At 34.3% G+C, this 6,000-nt stretch overlaps 3 non-coding genes across 3 annotated transcripts; all 3 read left to right on the top strand.

The window, feature by feature from the left end:
* Positions 1-394: 394 nt before the first annotated feature.
* On the top strand, positions 395-467 carry TRNAV-GAC (transfer RNA valine (anticodon GAC)). The gene has a single exon. It is a non-coding gene; the product is annotated as a tRNA-Val (tRNA).
* A 1,250-nt stretch (positions 468-1,717) lies between these two features.
* TRNAV-CAC (transfer RNA valine (anticodon CAC)) lies at positions 1,718-1,790 on the top strand. Its single transcript has one exon. It is a non-coding gene; the product is annotated as a tRNA-Val (tRNA).
* Positions 1,791-5,151: 3,361 nt separating this feature from the next.
* Positions 5,152-5,224, top strand: TRNAV-UAC (transfer RNA valine (anticodon UAC)). Its single transcript has one exon. It is a non-coding gene; the product is annotated as a tRNA-Val (tRNA).
* The last annotated feature ends 776 nt before the right edge of the window (positions 5,225-6,000 follow it).

Genomic DNA, 6,000 nt, shown 5'->3' with positions numbered 1-6,000 from the left:
ACAAATGAAAACCTTTTGCTGTGAGAAACAAAAGCAAACCTCGTTCTGTGTTTTCAGTTGAAATCTCTTTCATATTCAGTTCAAATCCTCAAAAAATATGGTGCGTCAAATCACAAGCTTTTTTTCCCCTTTCCATGTGTCTGAAAATTTATTCGAGAGGTTCAGCATTGGGCCTGCCCTCATTCAATTCACACATTTTGGGAAGTGCATTTAATTGAAAGAGAAAGGTGAGTTAATTCCTCCATTGGAGAAAAAGGTAATGTTTTATAAAATGTTAAAATCATTGAAAAGTCAAAAAAAAAAGCTTATGCGGAAGTGATTCCCTTGGAAGTTTTCATTTTGCAAGAACTAAAGATGATTTTTTATATTGGAAAACTACCAACTTATTTCTTCTGTTTCTGTAGTGTAGTGGTAATCACATTCGCTTGACACGCGAAAGGTCTTCAGTTCAATTCTGACCAGAAACATTTTGCTTTTAATTTGAAAAAATGCTTGCCTCCTCGTCAGCAATCAAAAAATGTTTGAATTTCCAATTCCTCTTGTTTTTCACGTTCTTTGGCCATTTAAAAACAGGTTGTACAAACCGATTAATCCTTGAAAAAACTGAGGGTTTTAAAAATTCTGGACCAACCTTCATCGCTTTTAAAACTCCCATTTTAACTCTTTTGGAGAAAAATATGTTTTCAAGTGTGATTTATAAAAACAAATGTTGTAAACAGTAACCATTATATGTAAACACATGTTTCTGTGGTGCACTGGTTATCATGTTTGCTTCACACTTCAATGTCCTTCGTTTGATACCAAGCAGAAACATGGAATTTTGGTTGTCATGTTATTTGCACTTTTCCCCATTTGTTCAATGATTGTTTTGAAGGATGCAGTTCAGGTGAAAAAAAAAGAAGTTTTTGTTTCCAAACTTCGTTCTGTCATAACTTAGCTGAAAGTCCAAAACAAATGAAAACCTTTTGCTGTGAGAAACTAAAGCAAATCTCGTTCTGTGTTTGCAGTTGAAATCTCTTCATATTCAGTTGAAATCCTCAAAAAATATGGTGCGTTTAATCACAAGCATTTTTTCCCTTTCCACGTGTCTTTGAAAATTTCTTCGAGAGGTTCAGCATTGGGCCTTCCCTCATCATATTCACACAATTTGGGAAGTGCTTTGAATTGAAAGAGAAAGGTGAGTTGATTCCTCCATTGCAGAAAATTGTAATGTTTTATAAAATGTTAAAATCATTGAAAAGTCAAAAAAAAAAAAAACCTGATGCAGAAGTGATTCCCTTGGAAGTTTTTTCTTTGCAAGGATAAAGATGATGTTTTTTTTATGTTGGAAAACATCCTGTTGATTTCATCTGTTTCTGTAGTGTGGTGGTAATTGCATTTGCTTTGCAACATGAAAGGTCTTCAGTTCATTTCTGAACAGAAATATTTTGCTTTTAATTTGAAAAATGCTTGACTCTTCATAAGCAATTACAAAATGTTTGAATTTCTAATTTCCTGTTGTTTTTAACGTTCTTTCGCGATTTAAATGCAGGTTGTGCAAACCGATTAATCTTTGAAGAAATTGAGTGTTTTAAAAATTCTGGTCCAAACTTTCTTCACAATTAAAACTCCCACTTTGCCTCTTTTGGAGAAAAAGATGTTTTAACCCAATGAATGTGGAAACACTGCTATTTATTTGAAAAAACATGTAAAAAGTAACAATGACATGTACATGCATGTTTCTGTAGTGTAGTGGTTATCACGTTTCCTTCACATGCAAAAGGTTCTTGGTTCGATACCAAGCAGAAACATAGACTTTTGGTTATCATGTTATTGGCACTTTTCCCCATTTGTTCAATGATCGTTTTGAAGGATGCAGTTCAGGTTTTAAAAAAAAGAAAGTTTTTGTTCCCAAACTTCCTTCTGTCATAACTTAGTTGAAAGTCCAAAACAAATGAAAACCTTTTGCTGTGTGAAACTAAAGCAAATCTCGTTCTGTGTTTTCAGTTGAAATCTCTTTCATATTCAGTTGAAATCCTCAAAAAATATGGTGCATTAAATCACAGGCTTTTTTTCCCTTTCCACGTGTCTTTGAAAATTTATCCGAGAGGTTCAGCATTGGGCCTCCCCTCATCACGCATTTTGGGAAGTGCATTGAATTGAAAGAGAAAGGTGAGGTAATTCCTCCATTGGAGAAAAAGGTAATGTTTTATAAAATGTTAAAATCATTGAAAAGTCTAAAAAAAAAAAGCTTCTGCGGAAGTGATTCCCTTGGAAGTTTTCATTTTGCAAGAACTAAAGATGATTTTTTTATGTTGGAAAACTTCCGATTTATTACCTTCGCAAAAGCGGAAGGTTATGTTTTGATCGCTGTGTATTTATTTGTATGTCTGTGTGTGTGTGTGTGTGTATGTTATTCGCATAACTCAAAAAGTATTCAACCGAATTGCATGAAATTTGGTGGGATGATTGGTTATTATACGGGACACATTTGATTAGATTTTGGGAGCAATCGGGTCAAAGGTCAAGGTCAAGGTCACGAAAAGGTCAAAATCGTATTTTTACCATAGCGCGGTCAATTTTTATCCAATTGGCATGCAACTAATGCCAAAATGTTCAGAATTCAATGCCCGATCTTGTGATATACGACATGACCCAGTGAAGACATTACCCTTGTTAGCGGTTGGGGGTCAAAGGTCAGGGGGGTCACGACCTTGCAAAATGTGCGTTTTTTGTCATAACTCGGTCAATTCTTATCCGATTTGCATGAAATCAGCACCAAACTGTTCACTGTTCTGTTCCCTACACTCCCATGCCAAGTACAGAACAGTAGCTGCGGCGAAGGTATGCGCTCTACCGAGTGCCCGTTCTAGTTTCATCTGTTTTTGTAGTGTCGTGGAAATCACATTCAATTTACACGTGAAAGGTCTTCAGTTAAATTCTGAGCAGAAACATTTTGCTTTTAATTTTGAAAAATGCTTGCCTCTTTATCAGCAATTCAAAAATGTTTGAATTTCCAATTTCCTGTTGGTTTTAACGATCTTTGGCGATTGAACAACAGGCTGTGCAAACCGATTAATCTTTGAAGAAATTGAGTGTTTTTAAAATTTTGGTCCAAACCTCCTTCACATTTAAAACTCCCACTTTGCCTCTTTCAGAGAAAAATATGTTTTCACCCAAAGAATGCAGAAACAATGCTATTTTTGTTAATGTTGTGAACAGTGACATTGCATATACAAATCATTTTCTGTCATGTTGTGTTGATCATGTTTGTTTTACACGCAAAAGGTCCTCATTTCAATTCGGAGCAGAGACATTTTGCTTTTAATTTTAAAAAATGCTTGCCTCCTCGTCAGCAATCAAAAAATGTTTGAATTTCCAATTTCCTCTTGTTTTTCACGTTCTTTGGCCATTTAAAAACAGATTGTACAAACCGATTAATCCTCGAAAAAACTGAGGGTTTTAAAAATTCTGGACCAACCTTCGTCGCTTTTAAAACTCCCATTTTAACTCTTTTGGAGAAAAATATGTTTTCAAGTGTGATTTATAAAAACAAATGTTGTAAACAGGAACCATTATACAAAAACGCATGTTTCTGTGGTGCAGTGGTTATCATGTTTGCTTCCACACTTCAATGTCCTTCGTTTGATACCAAGCAAAAACATGGAATTTTGGTTATCATGTTATTTGCACTTTTCCCCATTTGTTCAATGATTGTTTTGAAGGATGCAGTTCAGGTGAAAAAAAAAGAAGTTTTTGTTTCCAAACTTCGTTCTGTCATAACTTAGCTGAAAGTCCAAAACAAATGAAAACCTTTTGCTGTGAGAAACTAAAGCAAATCTCGATCTGTGTTTGCAGTTGAAATCTCTTCATATTCAGTTGAAATCCTCAAAAAATATGGTGCGTTTAATCACAAGCATTTTTTCCCTTTCCACATGTCTTTGAAAATTTCTTTGAGAGGTTCAGCATTGGGCCTCCCCTCATCATATTCACACAATTTGGGAAGTGCTTTGAATTGAAAGAGAAAGGTGAGTTGATTCCTCCATTGCAGAAAATTGTAATGTTTTATAAAATGTTAAAATCATTGAAAAGTCAAAAAAACAAAAAAACATATGCAGAAGTGATTCCCTTGGAAGTTTTTTCTTTGCAAGGACTAAAGATGATGTTTTTTTTTATGTTGGAAAACTTCCTGTTGATTTCATTTGTTTCTGTAGTGTGGTGGTAATTGCATTTGCTTTGCAACATGAAAGGTCTTCAGTTCACTTCTGAGCAGAAATATTTTGCTTTTAATTTGAAAAATGCTTGACTCTTGATAAGCAATTACAAAATGTTTGAATTTCCAATTTCCTGTTGGTTTTAGCGTTCTTTCACGATTTAAATGCAGGTTGTGCAAACCGATTAATCTTTGAAGAAATTGAGTGTTTTAAAAATTCTGGTCCAAACTTTCTTCACAATTAAAACTCCCACTTTGCCTCTTTTAGAGAAAAAGATGTTTTAACCCAATGAATGCAGAAACACTGCTATTTATTTGAAAAAACATGTAAAAAGTAACCATGACATGTACATACATGTTTCTGTAGTGTAGTGGTTATCATGTTTGCCTCTACATGCAAAAGGGCTTTGGTTCGATACCAAGCAGAAACATAGACTTTTGGTTATCATGTTATTGGCACTTTTCCCCATTTGTTCAATGATCGTTTTGAAGGATGCAGTTCAGGTTTAAAAAAAAAGAAAGTTTTTGTTCCCAAACTTCCTTCTGTCATAACTTAGTTGAAAGTCCAAAACAAATGAAAACCTTTTGCTGTGTGAAACTAAAGCAAATATCGTTCTGTGTTTTCAGTTGAAATCTCTTTCATATTCAGTTGAAATCCTCAAAAAATATGGTGCATTAAATCACAAGCTTTTTTTCCCTTTCCACGTGTCTTTGAAAATTTATCCGAGAGGTTCAGCATTGGGCCTCCCCTCATCACGCATTTTGGGAAGTGCATTGAATTGAAAGGGAAAGGTGAGGTAATTCCTCCATTGGAGAAAAAGGTAATGTTTTACAAAATGTTAAAATCATTGAAAAGTCTAAAAAAAAAGCTTTTGTGGAAGTGATTCCCTTGGAATTTTTCATTTTGCAAGGATTAAGGATGATTTTTTATATAGGAAATCTTCCCATTGATTTCATTTGTTTCTGTAGTGTAGTGGTAATCACATTCGCTTTACACGTGAAAGGTCCTCAGTTCGATACTGAGCAGAAACATTTTGCTGTTAATTTGAAAAATGCTTGCCTCTTCATCAGCAATTCCAAAATGTTTGAATTTCCAATTTCCTCTTGTTTTTAACGTTCTTTGGCGATTTAAAAACTGGTTGTGCGAACTGGATTAATCTTTGAAGGAATTGTGTGTTTTAAAAATTTTGGTCCAAACTTCCTTCGCATTGAAAACTCCCACTTTGCCTCTTTTGGAGAAAAAGATGTTTTAACCCAATGAATGCGGAAGCACTGCTATTTATTTGAAAAAAAAAAGTCGTAAAAAGTAACCATGATATGTACATACATGTTTCTGTCATGGAGTGTTGATCATGTTTGTTTTACACGCAAAAGGTCCTCATTTCAATTCAGAGCAGAGACATTTTGCTTTTAATTTGAAAAAATGCTTGCCTCCTCGTCAGCAATTAAAAAATGTTTGAATTTCCAAGTTCCTCTTGTTTTTCACGTTTTTTGGCCATTTAAAAACAGGTTGTGTAAACCGATTAATCCTCGAAAAAACTGAGGGTTTTAAAAATTCTGGACCAACCTTCATCACGTTTAAAACTCCCATTTTAACTCTTTTGGAGAAAAATATGTTTTCAAGTGTGATTTATAAAAACAAATGTTGTAAACAGTAACCATTATTTGTAAATATGTGTTTCTGTGGTGTAATGGTTATCAAGTTTGCTTCACACACAAAAGGTAAACCTTGGTTCGATACCAAGCAGAAACATAGACTTTTGGTTGTCATGTTATTTGCACTTTTCCCCCTTTGTTCAATGATTGTT

Source organism: Myxine glutinosa, chromosome 3 (assembly GCF_964187855.1).
Source record: "Myxine glutinosa chromosome 3, kmMyxGlut1.1, whole genome shotgun sequence".
NCBI classification, from domain to species: domain Eukaryota; kingdom Metazoa; phylum Chordata; class Myxini; order Myxiniformes; family Myxinidae; genus Myxine; species Myxine glutinosa.
Note: the sequence above shows the minus strand (reverse complement) of the source record. Positions and strands in the feature narration are given on the sequence as shown.